Genomic DNA, 25,195 nt, shown 5'->3' on the forward strand with positions numbered 1-25,195 from the left:
AAAATTGGGGGGATTTGCCGTTTCATATGCTGCAGACATGCCTGCTACCTGCCACGGTTTCCATGCAGAATGCATGTATATAAATTACAAGCAACCCATTGAAAGAAGTGGAATGTCGTTTTTGGGCAGAATTCATATGGATTTCAACACAGAATCTGTCATGTGAATATAGGTGGGAGACTGGAGCCTCTAGGAGCAGGAGCAACGACCCCCTGCTCCTAAAGGGCTCATTTACATATTATAAAAGTAAGAATTCTACAGTAATGGGGGCACGGATAATCCTTAGAATAGCAGAGGTAGGTGCAGCTGACATTAGCACATCGCTAATGTCCGCCAGTTTAATGCTGAAAATTCTAGTGACAGAAACCCTTTAACCACCTCAGCCCCCAGTGCTTAAACACCCGGCCACTTTTTACACTTCTGACCTACACTACTTTCACCGTTTATTGCTCGGTCATGCAACTTACCACCCAAATGAATTTTACCTCCTTTTCTTCTCACTAATAGAGCTTTCATTTGGTGGTATTTTATTGCTGCTGACATTTTTACTTTTTTTATTAATCGAAATTTAACGATTTTTTTGCAAAAAAATGACATTTTTCACTTTCAGTTGTAAAATTTTGCAAAAAAAAACGAGATCCATATATAAATTTTGCTCTAAATTTATTGTTCTACATGTCTTTGATAAAAAAAAAATGTTTGGGTAAAAAAAAAAAATGGTTTGGGTAAAAGTTATAGCGTTTACAAACTATGGTACAAAAATGTGAATTTCCGCTTTTTGAAGCAGCTCTGACTTTCTGAGCACCTGTCATGTTTCCTGAGGTTCTACAATGCCCAGACAGTACAAACACCCCACAAATGACCCCATTTCGGAAAGTACACACCCTAAGGTATTCGCTGATGGGCATAGTGAGTTCATAGAACTTTTTATTTTTTGTCACAAGTTAGCGGAAAATGATGATTTTTATTTTTTATTTTTTCTTACAAAGTCTCATATTCCACTAACTTGTGACAAAAAATAAAAAGTTCTATGAACTCACTATGCCCATCACGAAATACCTTGGGGTGTCTTTCCAAAATGGGGTCACTTGTGGGGTAGTTATACTGCCCTGGCATTCTAGGGGCCCAAATGTGTGTTAAGGAGTTTGAAATCAAATTCTGTAAAAAATGACCTGTGAAATCCGAAAGGTGCTCTTTGGAATATGGGCCCCTTTGCCCACCTAGGCTGCAAAAAAGTGTCACACATCTGGTATCTCCGTACTCAGGAGAAGTTGGGGAATGTGTTTTGGGGTGTCATTTTACATATACCCATGCTGGGTGAGAGAAATATCTTGGCAAAAGACAACTTTTCCCATTTTTTTATACAAAGTTGGCATTTGACCAAGATATTTATCTCACCCAGCATGGGTATATGTAAAAAGACACCCCAAAACACATTCCTCAACTTCTCCTGAATACAGAGATACCAGATGTGTGACACTTTTTTGCAGCCTAGGTGGGCAAAGGGGCCCACATTCCAAAGAGCACCTTTCGGATTTCACTGGTCATTTTTTACAGAATTTGATTTCAAACTCCTTACCACACATTTGGGCCCCTAGAATGCCAGGGCAGTATAACTACCCCACAAGTGACCCCATTTTGGAAAGAAGACACCCCAAGGTATTCCGTGAGGGGCATAGTGAGTTCATGGAAGTTTTTATTTTTTGTCACAAGTTAGTGGAATATGAGACTTTGTATGAAAAAAAAAAAAAAAAAAAAAAATCATCATTTTCCACTAACTTGTGACAAAAAATAAAAAATTCTAGGAACTCGCCATGCCCCTCACGGAATACCTTGGGGTGTCTTCTTTCCAAAATGGGGTCACTTGTGGGGTAGTTATACTGCCCTGGCATTTTCCAGGGGCCCTAATGTGTGGTAAGTAGGTAAATGACCTGTGAAATCCTAAAGGTGCTCTTTGGAATATGGGCCCCTTTGCCCACCTAGGCTGCAAAAAAGTGTCACACATGTGGTATCGCCGTATTCAGGAGAAGTTGGGGAATGTGTTTTGGGGTGTCATTTTACATATACCCATGCTGGGTGAGAGAAATATCTTGGCAAAAGACAACTTTTCCCATTTTTTTATACAAAGTTGGCATTTGACCAAGATATTTCTCTCACCCAGCATGGGTATATGTAAAATGACACCCCAAAACACATTCCCCAAAACACATTCCCCAACTTCTCCTGAGTACGGCAATACCAGATGTGTGACACTTTTTTGCAGCCTAGATGCGCAAAGGTGCCCAAATACCAGACTTCTTCTCACGCTTTGGGGCCCCTAGAATGCCAGGGCAGTATAAATACCCCACATGTGACCCCATTTTGGAAAGAAGACACCCCAAGGTATTCAATGAGGGGCATGGCGAGTTCATAGAATTTTTTTTTTTTTTGGCACAAGTTAGCGGAAATTGATATTTTTTATTTTTTTCTCACAAAGTCTCCCGTTCCGCTAATTTGGGACAAAAATTTCAATCTTTCATGGACTCAATATGCCCCTCACGGAATACCTGGGGGTGACTTCTTTCCGAAATGGGGTCACATGTGGGGTATTTATACTGCCCTGGCATTCTAGGGGCCCTAAAGCGTGAGAAGAAGTCTGGAATATAAATGTCTAAAAAATTTTACGCATTTGGATTCCGTGAGGGGTATGGTGAGTTCATGTGAGATTTTATTTTTTGACACAAGTTAGTGGAATATGAGACTTTGTAAGAAAAAAAATAAATAATTCCGCTAACTTGGGCCAAAAAAATGTCTGAATGGAGCCTTACAGAGGGTGATCAATGACAGGGGGGTGATCAATGACAGGGGGAGTGATCAATGACAGGGGTGGTGATCAATGACAGGGGGGTGATCAGAGAGTCTATATGGGGTGATAACCACAGTCATTGATCACGCCCCTGTAAGGCTTCATTCAGACGTCCGTATGCGTTTTGCGGATCCGATCCATCTATCAGTGGATCCGTAAAAATCATGCGGACATCTGAATGGAGCTTTACAGGGGGTTGATCAATGACAGGGGTGTAATCAATGACAGGGGGGTGATCAGGGAGTCTATATGGGGTGATAACCACAGTCATTGATCACGCCCCTGTAAGGCTTCATTCAGACGTCCGTATGCGTTTTGCGGATCCGATCCATCTATCAGTGGATCCGTAAAAATCATGCGGACATCTGAATGGAGCTTTACAGGGGGTTGATCAATGACAGGGGTGTAATCAATGACAGGGGGGTGATCAGGGAGTCTATATGGGGTGATAACCACAGTCATTGATCACGCCCCTGTAAGGCTTCATTCAGACGTCCGTATCCGTTTTGCGGATCCGATCCATCTATCAGTGGATCCGTAAAAATCATGCGGACATCTGAATGGAGCTTTACAGGGGGTTGATCAATCACAGGGGTGTAATCAATGACAGGGGGGTGATCAGGGAGTCTATATGGGGTGATAACCACAGTCATTGATCACGCCACTGTAAGGCTTCATTCAGACGTCCGTATGCGTTTTGCGGATCCGATCCATCTATCAGTGGATCCGTAAAAATCATGCGGACATCTGAATGGAGCTTTACAGGGGGTTGATCAATGACAGGTGTGTAATCAATGACAGGGGGGTGATCAGGGAGTCTATATGGGGTGATAACCACAGTCATTGATCACGCCCCTGTAAGGCTTCATTCAGACGTCCGTATGCGTTTTGCGGATCCGATCCATCTATCAGTGGATCCGTAAAAATCATGCGGACATCTGAATGGAGCTTTACAGGGGGTTGATCAATGACAGGTGTGTAATCAATGACAGGGGGGTGATCAGGGAGTCTATATGGGGTGATAACCACAGTCATTGATCACGCCCCTGTAAGGCTTCATTCAGACGTCCGTATGCGTTTTGCGGATCCGATCCATCTATCAGTGGATCCGTAAAAATCATGCGGACATCTGAATGGAGCTTTACAGGGGGTTGATCAATGACAGGGGTGTAATCAATGACAGGGGGGTGATCAGGAAGTCTATATGGCGTGATCAGGGGTGATCAGGGGCTAATAAGGGGTTAATAAGTGACCGGGGGGGGGGGGGGGGTGTAGTGTAGTGTAGTGGTGCTTGGTGCTACTTTACTGAGCTACCTGTGTCCTCTGGTGGTCGATCCAAACAAAGGGGACCACCAGAGGACCAGGTAGCAGGTATATTAGACGCTGTTATCAAAACAGCGTCTAATATACCTGTTAGGGGTTAAAAAAAACACATCTCCAGCCTGCCAGCGAACGATCGCCGCTGGCAGGCTGGAGATCAACTCTCTTACCTTCCTGTGCGTGCGTTCACAGGAAGTCTCGGCTCGCGCGAGATGACGCGTATATGCGTGACTCTGCGCAGGGCTGCCACCTCCGGAACGCGAATCTGCGTTAGGCGGTCCGGAGGTGGTTAATGGTAGTATAATAGAAGGTCCCATGTTATGTAGTGCAGTAGATGCGCCTTTGCCGACATTTTCATGGGTAAAACTCCAACCCCCCCTTTTTTTTTTTTTACAGACGTATACAGGACGTGGACACCTGAAAAAGACTTTATGGTATATTCACATGACAGATTCTGTGTTGAAATCCATATGAATTCTGCCCAAAAACGACAGTAATGGGGGCACGGATAATCCTTAGAATAGCAGAGTTAGGTGCAGCTGACATGAAAATTCTAGTAACAGAAACCCTTTAAAGGGAGTCTGTCACCCACTGCTCATGACTTACACTACCCAATGCCCAATACAACACGTAATGGCCAATGCCAAGGCAGTGTATGACCAGTAAAAGCATGGTAGCGACTAAACTCCAGACACGAAACGGACCTTCTGACGTCACACTATCACGTGACCTTTCTAGGTCACGTGGGTCGGCAGCCAGCGCGCGCTTAGTATTACAGTGCTGCTACCATTACAGTAGGAAGGTTAGGCATGGCTGCTCTGCGCACCAGCATCTTTAGCACTGACAGGGGAGAGTGTCTGCCTGAGAGGTACATGTGAAGCTTGGGGGCTGACAATTCTGTGAGGGGGGACTGTCCTGTGGGATTGTATGATGGGGGGGCTGCCATGTGGGAATGGGGGGGGACTACGGTGTGAGATTGTATGATGGGGGGCTGCTGTGTGGGATTGTATGATGGGGGGGCTGCCATGTGGGATGGGAGGGACTATGATGTGGCATTGTATGCTGGGGGGGACTATGATGTGGGATTGTATGATGGGGGGACTATGATGTGGGATTGTATGATGGGGGGGCTGCCATGGGGGATGGGGGGGACTATGGTGTGGGATTGTATGATGGGGGAAGCTGCCATGGGGGGGGACTATGATGTGGGATTGTATGATGGGGGGCTGCCATGGGGGAGGGGGGACTATGGTGTGGGATTGTATGATGGGGGGGCTGCCGTGTGGGATGGGGGGGACTGCCGTGTGATATTGTATGATGGGGGAGGCTGCTGTGTGGGATTGTATGATGGGGGGACTATGGTGTGGGATTGTATGATGGGGGGCTGCCATGTGGGATGGGGTGACTACGGTGTGAGATTGTATGATGGGAAGGGGCTGCCATGTGGGATGGGGGGACTACGGTGTGAGAGGGGGGGCTGCCATGTGGGATGGGGGGACTATGGTGTGGGATTGGATGGGGGGGGGGACTGCCGTGTGAGATTGCATGATGGGGGGGCTCCTGTGTGGGATTGTATGATGGGGGGCTGCCATGTGGGGGACTATGGTGTGGGATTGTATGATGGGGGGCTGCCATGGGGGGGACTATGGTGTGGGATTGTATGATGGGGGGCTGCCATGTGGAATGGGGGGGACTACGGTGTGAGATTGTATGATGGGGGCTGCCATGTGGGTTGGGGGGACTACGGTGTGAGAGGGAGGGCTGCCATGTGGGATGGGGGGGGACTGCTGTGTGAGATTGTATGATGGGGGGGCTGCGCTGTGTGGGATTGTATGATGGGGGGCTGCCATGGGGGGGACTATGGTGTGGGATTGTATGATGGGGGGCTGCCATATGGAATGGGGGGGGACTATGGTGTGGGATTGTATGATGGAGGGCTGCCATGGGGGAGGGGGGACTATGGTGTGGGATTGTATCATGGGGGGGCTGCCATAGGGGAGGGGGGACTATGGTGTGGGATTGTATGATGGGGGACTGCCGTGTGAGATTGCATGATGGGGGGGCTGCCATGGGGGAGGGGGGACTATGGTGTGGGATTGTATGATGGGGGGGGCTGCCGTGTGAGATTGTATGTTGGGGGGGCTGCCGTGTGAGATTGTATGATGGGGGGGCTGCTGTGTGGGATTGTATGATGGGTCTGACATGTGGGATGGGGGGGGACTACGATGTGAGATTGTATGATGGGGGGCTACGGTGTGAGAGGGGGGGCTGCCATGTGGGATGGGGGGGACTATGGTGTGGGATTGGATGGGGGGGACTGCCGTGTGAGATTGTATGATGGGGGGGGACTATGGTGTGGGATTGGATGGGGGGGACTGCCGTGTGAGATTGTATGATGGGGGGGCTGCCGTGTGGGATTGTATGATGGGGGGGGCTGCCGTGTGGGATTGTATGATGGTGGGGGGGGGGCTGCCGTGTGGGATTGTATGATGGTGGGGGGGGGCTGCCGTGTGGGATTGTATGATGGGGGGGCTGCCATGTGGGATTGTATGATAGGGGGGGGGCTGCCATGTGGGATGGGGGGGACTTCGGTGTGGGATTGTATGATGGGGGGCTGACATGTGCAATGGGGGGGGACTACGGTGTGAGATTGTATTATGGAGGGCTGCCGTGTGGGATTGTATGCGGGGGGGCCCCGTATAATATTGTATGTAGAGGGGGCCCCGTATAATATTGTATGCAGGGGGTGGCCCCGTATAATATTGTATGCAGGGGGGGCCCGTATAATATTGTATGCAGGGGGGGGCCCCGTATAATATTGTATGGAGGGGGGCCCCGTATAATATTGTATGCAGGGGGCGGGCATTGTAATATTGTGCAGAGAAGAGGTCGAGTAATATTGGATGCAGGGGGGGGGGGGGTGCTGTGTGATTTGGTATGTGGGGGGGGGCGCAGTGTGATTTTGTTTTACTAAACAGAACAGGTTTTCATCTTCTCCGCACCCGATATTTATTCTTATATATTTTCTACTGTACAAGTCGAAGTGAAAGCTGCAGGTTTTACTGTTTTTAATAAAAACTTATTGTTGAACCAAAAAAAAATGTATTCTATATTTTTATGTTCATTTCTCAATTTTTTTAATTAATTTTTTATTGCAGTTCTTCTGTGTTCTAGGCGCTTGTAGCTGTGCATAGAGACGGACGCAGACATAAATAATGGTCAGTGTTGAGTGAAGCTTCAGATGCTTCATTCAAAACTTGGGAATAATACTGTACAGTGATTCGTCTCTGTACAGTCTTACAATGTATGGGCTCCTCGGAGCCGAAGTAAGTCATTCACGAAGTTGCGCGAGACTCCATTGAATAACTCAGGTAGTTAATTTTTAAAGTGGAAAAACACTTTAAAACTTTAATCAGAACTCTGCTTCGGTTCAGAGGTTCTAGACTGGACCGAAGCCGAGTTCGGTTTCAAGTTTTAAAGTGTTTTTCGACTTAAAAAATCAACTACCTGAGTTATTCAGTGGTGTCTCTCGCAACTTCATGAATAACTAACTTCGGCACCTCGGAGCCCATACATTCTAAGACTGTACGTAGATTAATCACTGTACAGTATTAATCCGAAGTTTTAAACGAATCGACTTCGAATGAAGCCTCCAAAGCTCACTGTCCTTGACACCAACAATGGCGTAACAGACGCACACATTACACCGCCCCGCGGATCTGTGAGGAGCAGCATTTACCGCTACAAGGGGACTCCCTGTAAAATGCTTTAACCCCTTTCTGACCACCCAACGTAAATATACAGTCCTGATCAAAAGACCACTTGAAAAAATCTTATTTAGCATGGCTGGATCTTAAGGTTCCAAGTAGAGCTTCAACATGCAACAAGAAGAAATGGGAGTGAGACAAAACATTTTTTGAGCATTCAATTAATAAAAACAACAAATAAACTGAAACAGGCTGTTTTTCAGCTGATCAAAAGTTTAGGACCACACCTCCAAAAAAAACTGACCCCCCCCCAAAACAGAAATCCAACTTCCAAACATGAACTCAGTAATGAGTAGCTCCGCCGTTATTGTTTATCACTTAAAAAATTTGTTTCGGCATGCTTAATGCAAGCATTTCCATGAGGTGAGTGGGAACATTTCTCCAAGTGGTGAAGACGGCCGCACGAAGGCCATCTACTGTCTGGAACTGTTGGCCATTTTTGTAAACTTCCCTTGCCATCCATCCCCAAAGGTTCTCAATTGGATTGAGATCAGGGGAACATGCAGGATGGGCCAAAAGAGTGATGTTATTCTCCTGGAAGAAGTCCCTTGTCCTGCGGGCATTGTGTACTGTAGCAATGTCCTGTTTAAAAACCCAGTCGTTACCACACAGACGAGGGCCCTCAGTCATGAGGAATGCTCTCTGCAACATCTGGACATAGCCAGCGGCCGTTTGACGCCCCTAAACTTCCTGAAGCTCCGTTGTTCCACTGCAAGAAAAAGCACCCCAGACCATTATGCGGCCCCCTCCACTGTGGGGCGTAGAAAACATCTCAGGTGGGATCGGCTTGTCATGCCAGTAACGTCGGAAACCATCAAGGTTACATTTTTTCTCATCAGAGAATAAAACTTTCTTCCACCTTTGAATGTCCCATGTTTGGTGCTCTCTTGCAAAGTCCAAACGAGCAGTTCTGTGGCGTTCAAGGAGACGAGGTCTTTGAAGATGTTTTTTGTTTTTGAAGCCCGTCATTCTCAGATGCCGTCTGATGGTTATGGGGCTAAGGTCAGCACCAGTAAGGGCCTTAATTTGGGTCGAGGATCGTCCAGTGTCTTGACGGACAGCCAATTGGATCCTCCGGCTCAGTGCTGATGAAATTTTTTGGGGTCTTCCACTTGACTTTTTTGTTCCATAACCCTCAGGATCATTTAAAGGGTTTCTACCACCAGAAATACTGTTATGTAGCTGACTGATATAGCGATGCGCTAATGTCAGCACTACATAACAGTATGTTTCTAACATTAGTCCCTGCAGCCGTTTTTGTAAAAAAATGCACTTATTATATGCTAATGAGATTCTAGGTGCTATGTGGGCGTAAAATCAGCACCTAGAGGCTCCGTCCACTCACGCTTTATCCTGCCCAGGTCTAGTGTTCTGCCCGCCCAGCTCCTCTTGATTGATGCCACTGTTCCCTGCATCGTTGGCGAAATCCCGCGCCTGCGCAGTTCACTTCGGCACAGTGAGTGAAGGCCGCTCTCCTGATGCCGGCTTCCTCACCGTGACGTATCCGGCGCAGTGAGGAATCCGGCACCAGGATCGCATCATTCACTCACTGCGCCGAAGACAGAAGTGAACGGCGCGGGATTTCGTCAACAATGCGGTGGACTGTGCCATCAATCAAGAGGAGCGGGGCGGGCAGAACAGAGGACCTGGGCGGGATAATGGGTGAGTGGACGGAGCCTCTAGGTGCTGATTTTACGCCCACATAGCACCTAGAGGCTCATTAGCATATAATAAAAGTGCTTTTTTTTACAAAAACGGCTGCAGGGACTAATGTTAGAAACATACTGTTATGTAGTGCTGACATTGGCGCATCGCTATATCAGACAGCTACATAACAGTATTTCTGGTGGTAGAAGCCCTTTAAGAAATTCCAAATGACTGTCTTACTGCGTCCCACCTCAGCAGCGATGGCCCGCTGTGAGAGACCCTGCTCATGCAGTTCAACAACCCGAACACCTTCAAAAAGGGAGTTTTTTTTTGCCTTTGCCATCACGTGTGACTACCTGACAGAAAGTGACAATGAATCCACATCTTTGCACAGATTTGGCCTTTTAACCCCTTAAGGACACAGCCTTTTCTCACCTTAGGACCAGGCCATTTTTTGCAAATCTGACCAGTGTCACTTTAAGTGCTAATAACTTTAAAACGCTTTGACTTATCCAGGCCATTCTGAGATTGTTTTTTCGTCACATATTGTACTTCATGACACTGGTAAAATGAAGAAAAAAAAAATTTTTTTTTGCACAAAAAAATACCTAATTTACCAAAAATTTGGAAAAATTTACAAATTTCAAAGTTTCAGTTTCTCTACTTCTGTAATACATAGTAATACCCCCAAAAATTGTGATGACTTTACATTCCCCATATGTCTACTTCATGTTTGAATTATTTTGGGAATGATATTTTATTTTTTGGGGATGTTATAAGGCTTAGAAGTTTAGAAGCAAATCTTGAAATTTTTCTGAAATTTACAAAAACTCAATTTTTAGGGTCCAGTTCAGGTCTCAAGTCACTTTGCGAGGCTTACATAATAGAAACCACCCAAAAATGACCCCATCTAAGAAACTACACCCCTCAAGGTATTCAAAACTGATTTTGCATACGTTGTTAACCCTTTAGGTGTTGCACAAGAGTTATTGGCAAATGGGGAGGAAATTTGAGAATTTCATTTTTTTGTCTAATTTTTCATTTTAACCCATTTTTTTCACTAACAAAGCAAGGGTTAACAGCCAAACAAGACTGTATCTTTATTGCCCTTACTCTGCTGTTTACAGAAACACCCAATATGTGGCCGTAAACTACTGTACGGCCAACCAGCAGGGCGTAGAGTGAAAGGTGCGCCGTATGGTTTTTGGAAGGCTGATTTTTATGGACTGGTTTATTTACACCATGTCCCATTTGAAGCCCCCTGATGCACCCCTAGAGGAGAAACTCCCTAAAAGTGACCCCATCTAAGAAACTACACCCCTCAAGGTATTCAAAACTGATTTTACATACGTCGTTAACCCTTTAGGTGTTGCACAAGAGTTATTGGCAAATGGCGATGAAATTTGAGAATTTCATTTTTTTGCCTAATTTTCCATTTTAACCCATTTTTTCCACTAACAAAGCAAGGGTTAACAGCCAAACAAGACTGTATCTTTATTGCCCTGACTCTGCTGTTTACAGAAACACCCCATATGTGGCCGTAAACTACTGTACGGCCACACAGCAGGGCGTAGAGTGAAAGGTGCGCCGTATGGTTTTTGGAAGGCTGATTTTGCTGGACTGTTTTTTTGACACCATGTCCCATTTGAAGCCCCCCTGATGCACCCCTAGAGTAGAAACTCCATAAAAGTGACCCCATCTAAGAAACTAGACCCCTCAAGGTATACAAAACAGATTTTACAAACTTTGTTAACCCTTTAGGTGTTGCACAAGATTTAATGGAAGATAGAGATACAATTTCAAAATTTCACTTTTTTGGCAGATTTTCCATTTTAATATTTTTTTTCCAGTTACAAAGCAAGGGTTAACAGCCAAACAAAACTCATTATTTATGGCCCTGATTCTGTAGTTTACAGAAACACCCCATATAAGGTCGTAAACCTCTGTACGGGCACACGGCAGGGCGCAGAAGGAAAGGAATGCCATACGGTTTTTGGAAGGCAGGTTTTGCTGGACTGTTTTTTTTTACACCATGTCCCATTTGAAGCCCCCCTGATGCACCCCTAGAGTAGAAACTCCAAAAAAGTGACCCCATTTTAGAAACTACGGGATAGGTTGGCAGTTTTGTTGGTACTAGTTTAGGGTACATATGATTTTTGGTTGCTCTATATTACACTTTTTGTGCGGCAAGGTAACAAGAAATAGCTTTTTTGGCACCGTTTTTTTTTTTGTTATTTACAACATTCATCTGACAGGTTAGATCATGTGGTAATTTTATAGAGCAGGTTGTCACGGACGCGGCGATACAATTTTTTTTATTTATGTAAGTTTTACACAATGATTTCATTTTTAAAACAAAAAAAATGTTTTAGTGTCTCCATAGTCTAAGAGCCATAGTTTTTTCAGTTTTTGGGCGATTATCTTAAGTAGGGTCTCATTTTTTGCGGGATGAGATGACAGTTTGATTGGCATCTATTTTGGGGTGCATATGACTTTTTGATTGCTTGCTATTACACTTTTTGTGACGTAAGATGACAAAAAATGGCTTTTTTTACACCGTTTTTTTTTTTTTTTTTTTACGGTGGTCACCTGAGGGGTTAGATCATGTGATATTTTTATAGAGCCGGTCGATACGGACGTGGCGATACCTAATATGTATACTTTATTTTTATTTATGTAAGTTTTACACAATGATTTCATTTTTGAAACAAAAAAAAATCATGTTTTAGTGTTTCCATAGTCTAAGAGCCATAGTTTTTTCAGTTTTTGGGCGATTATCTTGGGTAGGGTATGATTTTTGCGGGATGAGATGACGGTTTGATTGTTACAATTTTGGCGTACATGCGACTTTTTTGATCACTTTTATTACCTTTTTTGGGAAGTAAGGTGGGCAAAATTTCAATTTCATCATAGTTTTTTATTTTTTATTTTTATGGCGTTCACCGTTCGGGTAAAGTAACATGACCGTTTTATAGATCAGGTCGTTACGGACGCGGCGATACCAAACATGTGTAGGGAATTTTATTGTTTTCATTTTTAATCAGTGATAAATGTGTTTTTTTATTTTTACTTTATTTTCACTTTTATTCACTTTTTTTTTGACCCAGACCCACTTGGTTCTTGAAGATCCAGTGGGTCTGATGTCTGTATAATACAGTACAGTACAATATATATTGTACTGTACTGTATTTTACACTTTGTCTGAACAGATCTATGCCTTTTAGCACAGATCTGTTCAGCACCATGGACAGCAGGATGCCTGAGACGGCGTCCCGTTGCCATGGGAACCTTCACCGTCTGCTCAGTACTGGCCAGAACTGCGCAGACGGGGAAGGGTAGGGAAGGGTAAGGAAGGGATCTGTCGGGGGGCTGTCTGCGGGCTCTCTCCCTCGGGGGGCTGCAAAGGCACAGCAGCCCCCCGATGGGAGAGGGAGGGAGCTCCCTGAGCTGTTAACCTTTTCCATACAGCGGTCCGTACGGACCGATGTATGGAAAGGGTTAAACGGCTGACATTGCATCGCAGATGTCAGCCGTTTATACCAGGGTGCCAGCAATGTGCTGGCACCCTGGTATACCCACTAGACGCCAACGATTATTCAAGGGGAGGCGGGCGGGGGATCGCAATCCCGCCTCCCGCACCGCCCGCAACCCTCCCCCTGCACCTCCCACCGGGCTAAAATCATGCAGGGGTGCAGGGGGAGGTGAAATATATATATTTTGGGCATTATAAAGTTTCTGATCCCCGCGGTCCGATCAGAAACTGCAAAAAGCGCATCAAACCGCAGGTCTGAATTGACCTTCGGTTTGCGGCGATCGCCGATACGGGGGGGGTCACATGACCCCCCCTGGCATTGTGACAGGATGCCGGGTGAATGATTTCAGCCGGCATCCCGTTGCGATTAACCTCCGCGGCGCCGGAATCCCGATTTTAAGTTAGGACGTACCGGTACGTCCTGTGTCCTTAAGGACTCGGGAAATAGGGCGTACCGGTACATCCTATGTCCTTAAGAGGTTAAAGGCATGTGGTCCTAAAATTTGGATCAGCTGAAAAACAGCCTGTTTCAGTTTATTCGTTGTTTTTTATTAATTAAATGCTCAAAAAATTTTTTGTCTCACTCTCATTTCTTCTTGTTACATGTTGAAGCTCTACTTGGAACCTTGTTAAGATCCAGCCATGCTACATAGGATTTTTTGCAATTTTTCAAGTGGTCTTAAACTTTTGATCAGGACTGTACCTCGGTGGGTGGGTATTTAAATATTGCAGCCGCTCTCGAGCACCATAGCTGCTGGGTGCTGTTTTAACCCCTTAAGGACTCATGACGTACATGTATGTCATATCTTGATGGGACTTAAAGACCCATGACGTACATGTACTTCATGAGGTCTGGGGGAAGATCGGGGTGGAATCGCTGCACCAGGGCTGCTCTTACCGGCAGGCAGCTATGCCGGGAAAGAGCAGCATGGTGCCGATCCACCCCCCTGCAGCTCCAAGCGCTGCGATTGGATGATCAATGTGTCGGTCACATCGCAGCACAGGAAGCTGTCAGCAGCTGCGGGGAGGGTCGGGAGGAGGTCAGGGGACAGTGGCTGGTGCTGAACTGGTCAGCACCAGTCACATCCGAGGTGAGGCAGGGGACACCAGTGTTTTGGGTCCCCTGCCAGCGCTGCGATTATCTGAAACAGCGCTATAGCTGCACAAGAAGAGGCAGAACGTCCCTGCATGCAGCAATTCTAGCTGGTAACTGCTTGCAGAGAGGTTCTGTGCTGCTGTGGCTTGCTGGGACTTGTGCTGTACCACCACTACGAATTTAAGGCCTTTGCATGCTGAAAAGAAGAACGAACAACAACATCTGGAATAGCTGCACAATTATATATTTTTTTTCATTTGCAGCTGTTCCAGATCCCTCTGTTCCTGTCCCCCCCATCCTTTTTTTTAAGGACACCATTTGGTCCGTGCACTTTTTTTGGTATTTTATTAAATTTTTTAACCATTTTCCAGCTCTGCATCACTTTTTCTGTGTGCGAGCTGTGACTGCCAAGTGCTTTTCAGTGCATACCTCCCTGATCAGCACCTGCGGATTATTTGTGCAGATTTTTTTGTAAATTTTTTTCATATTTTATTTTTTGGGGTTAAAAAAGAACTGGTAGTTAGGGCTTTATATAAATATATATAGAGTCATATATATGTAAAAATTTTAGCCAATGTAGTAACGTTTTAGGCTACTTTCACACCTGCGTTCAGGTGTCCGCTCGTGAGCTCCGTTTGAAGGGGCTCACGAGCGGTCCCGAACGCAGCCGTCCAGCCCTGATGCATTCTCAATGGAGGCGGATCCACTGAGAATGTATCCTCCTGCCAGCGCTCAGCCTCCGCTCAGTGAGCGGACACCTGAACGCTGCTTGCAGCGTTCGGGTGTCCGCCTGGCCGTGCGGAGGCGAGCGGATCCGTCCAGACTTATAATGGAAGTCAATGGGGACGGATCCGTTTGAAGATGACACAGTATGGCTCAATTTTCAAACGGATCCGTCCCCCATTGACTTTCAATGTAAAGTCAAAACGGATCCGTTTGCATTATCATGAACAAAAAAAAAAAAAATTTTTTTTTTTTGTTCATGGTTATGCAAACGGATCCGTTCTGAACGGATGCAAGCGTTTGCATTATAGGAGCGGATCCGTCTGTGCAGACACCAGACGGATCCGCTCCTAACGCAAGTGTGAAAGTAGCCATATACGATCTGTGGTGCTCTGCAGCACACACAATCAGTAGTGTGCTCAGTAGCATCTGCACATTTGAGTTTTTTTTTTCACATTTGTGTGTGAAAAAATAACTGCAGTTAACGGTAGTTAGTTAGATATATCTATCTATCTCAATTTCAGTTAGTGTCAGTTTAGATTTAAGCACGAACGCACCATCTGCGTACGTGCCTTTTGCAACCACTGAGCACCGATCAGTAGTGTCCATTATTGATCGCGTCTGCTCAGTTTGCGCTACAAGTAATTTTTTCTTTGCAGAAAATGTTTTAGTTTTTTTAGAACTTTTCTTCTAATTTAAAATTTATTACAAGCCCCTTCACGTGTGAAAACACTACATACACTCCCCACACTAAATAAAGGTTTACACGTTTCACATGTCACACCCCAATAAAATAAAAATGTCCCATTCATCCCAATGACTATACTCAGCTGAAGAGGCATACGCCATGCTTGCCTCCGATACAGAGTCTGCCAGTGGGGAAGAAGAGGATGCCACTTTCCTCTACTCCCTCATCATCATCCGCTGATGAGGGACCCTTTAGAACAGGCATGCTCAACCTGTGGCCCTGCAGCTGTTGTAAAACTACAACTCCCACAATGCCCTGCTGTAGGCTGTTCGGGCTTGCTGGGAGTTGTAGTTTTGCAACAGCTGGAGGGCCGCAGGTTGAGCATGCCTGCTTTAGAAGGTGCCACAGGGTAGCAGCAGAGGCAGCCCCCCAGAGTGAGCCCACATGGACCCCACCCCCTGACTATTATCAGCCCAAAATTCCGGAGTTCATGGGCCACTCAGGATTTCTGATAGATTGTGCGGACTTCACTGAGCTAGATTTTTTCAAAATCTTCTCTGAAAATTTTGTAAATCTAATGGTGGCCCAAACCAACTTATACGCCCAACAATTCATTGCTCAGAACCCTAGTTCGCCATACGCTAGACCCCTAGGTTGGACCCCAGTAGATGCAGCAGAGATGATGAAGTTTTGGGGACTCGTGCTGCATATGGGCGTAGTAAAGAAGCCAAACGTCAGACAATATTGGAGTTCTGACATTTTCTACCAGACTCCAATTTACAGTCAGACCATGAACCGGAAGCGGTTTGAATGGCAGCTAAAATCCATGTCTGCCAATTCAGGCCTGCAAAAAACATATTTTGCACTTTGCCTGTAGAGGCCTGCTGTGCGCCAATACAGTAGGCTACGAGCACATATGGGGTGTTCGCAAAATGGGGAACATATACTGAGGTGCATTTTCTCCTTTAACCCCTTGTGTAAGTGAAAAATTGGGGTCTGCTAGTAATTTTTCATTTTTACAAATGTGTGCTTTGAAATCCTCTCTCTAGTATTTCTGCCTTCTGTGAGACACCTGTTTGGTAAAAAGTACCCTTTCCACCACTTAAAATGTTTGTACGGGGGTGTATATTCTGGAATGGGGTCACTTTTGGGGGTTTCCACTCTAGGGCCACCTCTGGGTGTCTTCATATGCGACATAGCTCCCAATTACCATTCCAGCTAAATCCTCTCTCCTAAGCGCCATATGGTGCTCCTTCCACTCTGAAGCCTGCCGTGCGGCTATACATCATGTGGGGTGCATTTTGTCCTGTTACCCCTTGTGAAAGTGAAAAATGTGTGTGTAAAGCAACTGTTTCTAGAAAAAATTGTGTGTGGTAGACAGAGGTAGATTTGGTTAGCAAATGTTTGGCAAAAGAAAATCATTTCTAGGTTCGTCCACTAGTAACATGTCCGCTCCTGCCGCCACTGCAAACCCACCACAGCCAGACATCATCTCCTGCACCTTGTCCGTCATCATGTTCCACACCGTCACTGCTGCAACCAACTGCTACTACAACTGCAAGGCCAGACATCTTCTGCACCTGTATTGCCGTCTGGTGTATGGGAAATAGACAGTTCACTGTGAGCAGGCTAAACTCCATAACTGAAGAGGACCTCACCTGAAGGAAAAATGATGGGGCCACATGCTGAGCTTTCCTTTGACCATGATGACGGTGAAATCACAGGTTACCGCCAGAGTATTGCAATCTGAATGTATACTTTGATGGGAACATTTCACAGATAACTCTTGATGAATAGAAAATTTGAGCCGATACTTTAGTTTTCTCGTACACTGGAAGGCGGACATTTCTCAGTGTTTAGAGGCTCATCTACAGCATCATCTTAGCTCAAACCCTGTTCTCACAGGACTCGGGGTGAAGGGCGTCCATGATACGGATTTATGTTTGATGGCGATATTAAACAGTTAGGCCTCCTGCACACAAACGTTTTTGGTTTCCGTTTGGCAGAACGCTTTTTCAATCCCATATATGGAAACATTAATTTAAATGGGTCCGCAACAAAACGGAATGTACTCCGTATGCATTCAGTTTCTGTTTTTCAGTTCAAAGATAGAACAGGTCATATTATTGCCCGCAAATCATGTCCCGTGGCTCCATTCAAGTCAATGGGGCTGTAAAATGAACGGATACAGAATGCATCTGTATGTTTTCCGTATTTGTTCAATTTTTTGTGGAACAGTCTATTGAAAATGTTCTGCCCAGCCGAATTTTAGAATGTAATTACTGTATATGCCTTGTTTAAGTTCCTCAAAAAACGCAAACCAAACGGAAAAACGGAACGGAAACTGAGACAGTACGGAAACAAAAAAAATGTAAAAAACTGATCTTTTAAAACGGACCGCAAAACCATCCGGTCTTCTGCAGGAGGCCTTATAAGGATTAAAAATAAAAAAGAAATTTTCTACCACTCATCTGTTCAACTTTATTTGGCAAAATTAATTGTAATGGATCACATACCACAAAGGGTTAAGAAGGTCCTTACGGAGTATGGAGTTTAGCCAATTCACTTTGAATCTGCTAAATCCCATCATAGTTCCGTACCTGACCACCAGGGGGCTGAGAGGTCCGCACCGTGTCTGGAGTTTAGAGCTGTCTATTTCCCATACTGCAAAAGGACCAGGTCCGTTTGGTGTCTGGAGTTTAGACACAACCGTAAAAGCATGCGCCCCGGCCTTGAAGGAACCTGAAGTCAAGGAGAGGGCACCTGTACTGTGACGTCAATAGAGGGGTGAGAAGTGTCCTACAAAGTGACTCAGACGTGTCCCAGGTACTGTCACGTCCTGCACTTATAACTGGTAACATGGCGAATAACAAGGAAGTGGAGGGTAACAAGCATACTATCGCAGCCAGCAAGCTAAGCGCTCTGTACACTGCTCTGAGTGGTCACACAAGACAACACTACCCACACGTCCACCCACTTACTTATAAAGTCACCAACACTCACTTCAACTGGCACTGGAGACCGGCGGACGGGAGAAACCAACGAATTCGGAGTCACTGCGGTCACGTGACGTCGGGGCAAGCACTCCGGATCACGTGACTGTCTAGAGGCGTGAAGGCAGGAGAGAGTAGGGGAAATGGCGGCATGCTGAGTCAATAAGTTGCCTGTAGGTTGGAGTTGCTCGTGGTAGATCCTCCTTACAGCAGCTCCACTCTGGACAGTTCAGTAGTGAGAATGCTAGACTGGAGTTGCTGAAGGGAAGACTGCTAGGAGCAACTCCAGTCTAGACAGTTAATTGCAGAAATGACAAGAATGGAGTCACTTGCAGGACCTACTAATAGAAACTCCCTACAGAACAGACGCATGCAAGTGTGGTTTTCTTCCTGCAACTTTGCGATCAGATGCAGACCCATAACCGCAAATTGTGTCCTGGCCGCATCCGTACGTCTGTTTTGTGGCCCCCACAAAAAGAATAGAACGTGTCCTATTCTTGGCCATTTTTAGGCAGTTTTAACAGGGAGGATGTGGCGATCCGCAAAATGCGGAAAGCACAGGGATCATTAATTTGCGGACCACAAAGTCAGCTATGGCCTTGTGTATGAGACCTAAAGTTCCTGTATGGAGGATCCTGGAGAATAAGGCATTGTTATTTATTAAGATAATAATATAATAAACTACCTTGGGAAAGATAGTATCGATTGTCTTGGCTGCCGCAGTGCTGGGTGTGTTCACTGACAGCGGTACTGACCACTTGAGCGTCCAACCATCTGTATACCGATCTTGTGGCAATATTAATTATACTGGAATAACTGACTGCCACTTTATGGTAACCAAGAGGATATGCCAATGCCGGGGCGTAACGATCGCGGTCGCAGGGAGTGCGACTGCGACCGGGCCCGGCGGGGGGAGGGGGCCCGCTGTACTAACATGTAATGAAGCGCTGTGAAGGGGCCCGGCATGAAGTACAGTGACAATGCCGGGCCCCGTCAGGGCGCTCCATTACATGTTTAATATGAGGCAAGGTGGGGGAGGTTTGCGCAGAGGGGGTGGGAGGAAGAGGGAGGACGCGCGCACTCACTCACATACACTCGGCCCGGCAGTTCTTGTCACTGCCGGGCTGTCTCCAGATCATCAGTGAAGCAGGAGCTCTAGCGCTCCCTCTGCTGGCCGCACATCGGGCTGCTGGCTGTGGGAGGAGCTCTGAAGGCCCGGGAAACTGCCTTTAGTACAGCCAGCAGCGCGATGTGAGTGTGGCAGCGCAACATCAGGGAAGAGGGTAAGTATGTGTTTTTTTTTTTTTTTTCCTAACACTGCAGACTGGGGGCAAAGGGGAAGGGGGGGGGGGTTGATGGGCACAACTAGAGTGAGGGGGCACAAAAGTGGGCATCTCTACTGAGGGGGCACATAATCTGGCATAACCACTGTGAGGGGCACATATGTGGGCATATCTAATGTGAGGGGCACATAATCTGGCATAACCACTGTAGGGGGGCACATATCTGGCATAACTACTGTGAGGGGGGCACATATAAAGGCATAACTATGAGATGGCACATATAAAGGCATAACTACTGTGAGGGGGGCACATAATCTGGCATAACCACTGTGAGGGGCACATATGTGGGCATATTTAATGTGAGGGGCACATAATATGGCATAACCACTGTAGGGGGCACATATCTGGTCATAACTACTGTGAGGGGCACATAGTCTGGCATAACTACTGTGAGGGGGAACATATCTGGCCATATCCACTGTGAGGGGCACATATCTGGGCATAACTACTGTGAGTGGGCACATATCTGGGCATAACCACTGTGAGCGGGCACATATCTGGGCATATCCACTGTGAGGGGCACATATCTGGGCATATCCACTGTGAGGGGCACATATCTGGCATAAATACCGTGAGGGGGCATATATTTGGCATAACTACTGTTAGGGGGCACATATTTGGCATAACTACTGTGAGGGGCACATATCTGGGCATAACTACTGTGACAGGAACAAAGGTGGGCATAACTGCTGTGAGGGGCCACAAGAAGGACATAACTTTTGTGAAGGGACCACAAGGTGGGCTTAATTACTGTGAAAGGCCACAAGATGGGCATTACTACTGTGAGGGGCCACAATGTGGACATTAGTACTGTGTGGTAGCACTTAGGGGAAATGTCCTAAATTACCCTGCTATACATTGGCATAGCTCAGTCTACCAGGCCAGCAGAGCGCCCCCAGCTGGTAGTTTCACAGGGGTAGTCACCATCCCTTCCTTATGTGATTATTCTTTTTTTTTCTATCACCACAGGGACCTTGTTCTGGATCCAGCGGACATCACACCGACGCCAGCGACACCCTGGATGAGGTAGGACCAGATTTTATTAGGATTGGGTGAGTGTAGCCATGCATTGGGCTCTTTCACATGAGCGGATCCCGTGTGGCTAATCTGCTGTGTGAAAGAGTGCCAAGCCCCGCTCCGGACAGCAGAGACACCGAGCAGTAACATGATTGATAATGCTCCATGCCTCTCTATGATCGTTTTGCTACAAAATCACGGTGACCACTTTATCTCCCTGTGATTTTTTTGTAAAAAGGTCACAGAGAGGCACGGAGCATTATCAATCGCGTTACTGCTCCGTGTCTCTGCTGTCCGGAATGGGGCTTGGCCCTCATTCACGCAGCGGACTAGCCACACGGGAAAGCCATTAGTAAGAAAATCTGCCGCTTCTTTATAAAAATCGGGGGGTAGGGGGGCCCCGATACAAAGTTTGCACTGGGGCCCATAACACTCTAGTTACGCCACTGTGCCAATGATATCCTTAATACTTATACAATAACTCAGAACGAATAATAATTGCAGAGTGATAGAAGTATTCCCTGCCACAGTATCTGGCAGTGTTTTATTTTTAAAGTGTCTTTTCTTTAGTGCTTGTTACACTTTTAATACAGTCAATAAACATTATGTTTTAAATAAAGACCAGAAACGGGAACAATTTAGCCTTTGGCTTATGAACCTAACAATGTTTAAAGGGATTCTGTCATGAGATTCCTCACCTCAGCGCCGCTGTTCCGTGAAAATCTGCTGCCCGTGAGAATCTGCTGCCCTCGTCATTTCCGGGGAGAAGTTTCTCGAAGCGTGCCACCTGATAGGCTAAAAGAGGAGGAGTGTTTGCGGCTGCGCACCATCACTCCGGGTACCAGTATTTTGCAGCCGATGGCTGTGAACGCGCTAGGACAGCTGAACATAACGGGCTAGCGCGCATGCGCGCTATGTGAACACGCCCAGAGTGCCAGGAACGCGCCAGGGCAGCTTACTTTTACAGGCAATCGCGCATGCGCGATATGTGATCGCGCACAGGGACTGACAGAAATGCGCCAACGCTCAGGGGCAGCTTATTTTCATGGGCCACCGCGCATGCACAGGAACAGTAAGTTATCTTAACAGGTATCCAAAGCCAGGGCAGCTGAAATTTACGGCTTAGCATGCATGCGCAGAAACAGTAGGTTATCTTAACAGGTATACAGCGCCAGGGCAGCTGAAATTTACGGGCTAGCGCGCTTCTCAGGGACAGTATGTTATATTTACAGGGACCCTGCGCCCAGCATCACCATCACCCGATTGGCACAATGGAGGTAACTGGCACAAAACGGGGGGAGGCATCTCATCACCATAGGGACACTGCACCCAGCAAGCACCCCATTGGCACAGTAGAGGTAACTGGCACCAGAGGGGGGAGGGGGCATCTCATCATCACAGGGACAGGAACAGTAGATTATCTTAAGGCCTCATGCACACGACTGTTTTGTGCATCCGTGTCCGTTGTTGCATTTTCCGTGATTTTCTGCGGACCCATTGATGGGTCCGTTGAAAACTCGGAAAATGCACCGTTGTTCATCCGCGTCCGTGATCCGTGTTTCCTGTCCGTCCAAAAAATATGACCTGTCCTTTTTTTTTGACGGACAACGGTTCGCGGACCCATTCAAGTCAATGGGTCCGTGAAAAAACACGGAGGCAAACAAGATTGCCGTCCGTGATCCGTGTCCGTAGGCTACTCTCGCACAGACGGATCCGCAGATCCGTCTGCAGAGAGCTTTTTCAGATATGAATTTTCACATTGTGAAAACTCAGATCCGACAGTATATTCTAACACAGAGGCGTTCCCATGGTGATGGGGACGCTTCAAGTTAGAATATACTAAGAACTGTGTACATAACTGCCCCCTGCTGCCTGGCAGCACCCGATCTCTTACAGGGGGCTGTGATCCGCACAATTAACCCCTCAGGTGCCGCACCTGAGGGGTTAATTGTGCGTATCATAGCCCCCTGTAAGAGATCAGGTGCTGCCAGGCAGGAGGGGGCAGACCCCCCTCCCTCCCCAGTTTTAAATTCATTGGTGGCCAGTGCAGCCCCCCCTCCCTCCCCTGTATTTAACTCATTGGTGGCCAGTGCGGCCCCCCTCCCTCCCTCCCCTGTATTTAACTCATTGGTGGCCAGTGCGGCCCCCCCTCCCTCCCTCCCTCCCCTGTATTTAACTCATTGGTGGCCAGTGCGGCCCCCCTCCCTCCCCTGTATTTAACTCATTGGTGGCCAGTGCGGCCTCCCCTCCCCTTCCCCTAATTAAAATCCCCCCCACCCCCCCATCATTGGTAGCAGCGGAGAGTTCCGATCGGAGTCCCAGTTTAATCGCTGGGGCTCCGATCGGTAACCATGGAAACCAGGACGCTACTGCAGTCCTGGCTGTCATGGTCACTTAGCAATTTTAGAAGCATTATACTTGCCTGCGATGTCTGTGACCGGCCGGGCGCTCCTCCTACTGGTAAGTGACAGGTCTGTGCTATAGGCAATGCGCCGCACAGACCTGTCACCAGTAGGAGGATCGCCCCGCCAGTCACAGACAGCGCAGGTAAGTAGGGGTTAATTGTGCGGATCAAAGCCCCCTGTAAGAGATCGGGTGCTGCCAGGCAGCAGGGGGCAGTCATGTACACCACACAGTTCTTAGTATATTCTAACTTGAAGCGTCCCCATCACCATGGGAACGCCTCTGTGTTAGAATATACTGTCGGATCTGAGTTTTTTCACGATATAACTCAAATCCGATGGTATATTTTAACATAGAGGCGTTCCCATGGTGATGAGGACGCTTCAAGTTAAAATATACCATCGAATTGGAGAAAACTCAGATCCGATGGTATAATAGGGACTCCTGACTTTACATTGAAAGTCAATGGGGGACGGATCCGTTTGCAATTGCACCATATTGTGTCAACGTCAAATGGATCCGTCCCCATTGACTTGCATTGTAAGTCAGGACGGATCCGTTTGGCTCTGCACGGCCAGGCGGACACCAAAACTACTTTTTCCTTCATGTCCGTGGATCCTCCAAAAATCAAGGAAGACCCACGGAAGAAAAAACGGACACAGATCACGGAACTACGGAACCCGTTTTTGCGGACCGCAAAAAAATAAGGTCGTGTGCATGAGGCCTAAACAGGTATACAGCCTTAGAAGACGGTCCTCCTGGAGTAGTGAATACAGCCTGTTCAGTGTGGAGCAAAAGAATATATGAATAATCTGCCATGGTGTCTTGCAGCGCTGGGGTCCTGTGTTCGAATCCGACCAAGGGCAACATCTGCCTGGAGTTTGTATGTTCTCCCTGTGTTTGGGTGGGTTTCCTCCGGGGTCTCCGGTTTCCTCCCATAGTCCAAAGACATACTGATAGGGACCTTAGATTGTGAGCCCCATTGGGGACAGCCTGATGCTAATGTCTGTAAAGCGCTGTGGAATATAGAAGCGCTATATAAGTGCATAAAATAAATAAATAAATAAATGTGCAGTGGTCTAGCAGTTATTAGAATGAAGTCCCCCTTCTGGATTCTACAATCTAGTCTGTTTAATGTAGTGGGCAAAAGGAGTTCTGAGTAATCTGCCTTGTTCAGTTGTTAGGATGAGGTCCTCTTTCTAGAGTTTGTAATATACCCTGAGCAGCTGGTAGAATGAGGTCCTCTTTCTGGAGTCCATAATATAACCTGAGCTGGCCAGAATGGAATGTGTCCTATTTTTGAAGTGAATTCTTACAATCCTGATGTTCCTTGGTAGACTATTACATGTATTCTTTAATATAAATTAAAAATGAAGGCTTAAACCTGACACAGCTAAATAGATTTTACAGTGAGACATGTACAATGCTGCCAATCTCTTGCTATATGTTTTGTAAATGGCAAATGTATTGATCCAACCGTAATCACCACTGCAGAGTTCTAAGGAGGGGGATGTGGAATAGCGTAGGACATGGTTCATGTTTATACACATGTATGTAGTCAAGTGCAGACTCATCATAGGCCTTTTGGAAAATATTCCTCGTGGGATGATTCCTTGGGGGCCGCCACCAAGCTATCATCATGGCAGATGGACAGATACACAATGACCTGACCCTTCCAGCATTAAAGGGTTATTCTCATCTCAGACAATGGGGGCATGTCGCTAGAATATGCCCCCATTGTCTTATAGGTGCGGGTCCCACTGCTGGGACCCACACCTATACCGAGAACGGAGCCCTGCAAGGTGGTGGCTGGAGGGCTCC

General features: G+C 46.6%; 1 protein-coding gene across 2 annotated transcripts in view; it reads right to left on the reverse strand.

Annotated features, from left to right (window-relative positions):
- Nucleotides 1–18,696, reverse strand: part of TICAM1 (toll like receptor adaptor molecule 1) — a 31,315-nt gene extending 12,619 nt beyond the window's left edge. The window contains exon 1 of one of the 2 annotated variants that reach the window (XM_040417730.1): nt 18,600–18,696. The gene's annotated coding sequence lies outside the window, so the exon portion shown is untranslated. The remainder of the gene's footprint in view (nt 1–18,599) is intronic. The other variant, XM_040417731.1, reaches the window with a different exon arrangement.
- Nucleotides 18,697–25,195: the final 6,499 nt, after the last annotated feature.

This window comes from Bufo bufo, chromosome 2 (assembly GCF_905171765.1).
Source record: "Bufo bufo chromosome 2, aBufBuf1.1, whole genome shotgun sequence".
Classification (NCBI taxonomy): Eukaryota; Metazoa; Chordata; class Amphibia; order Anura; family Bufonidae; genus Bufo; species Bufo bufo.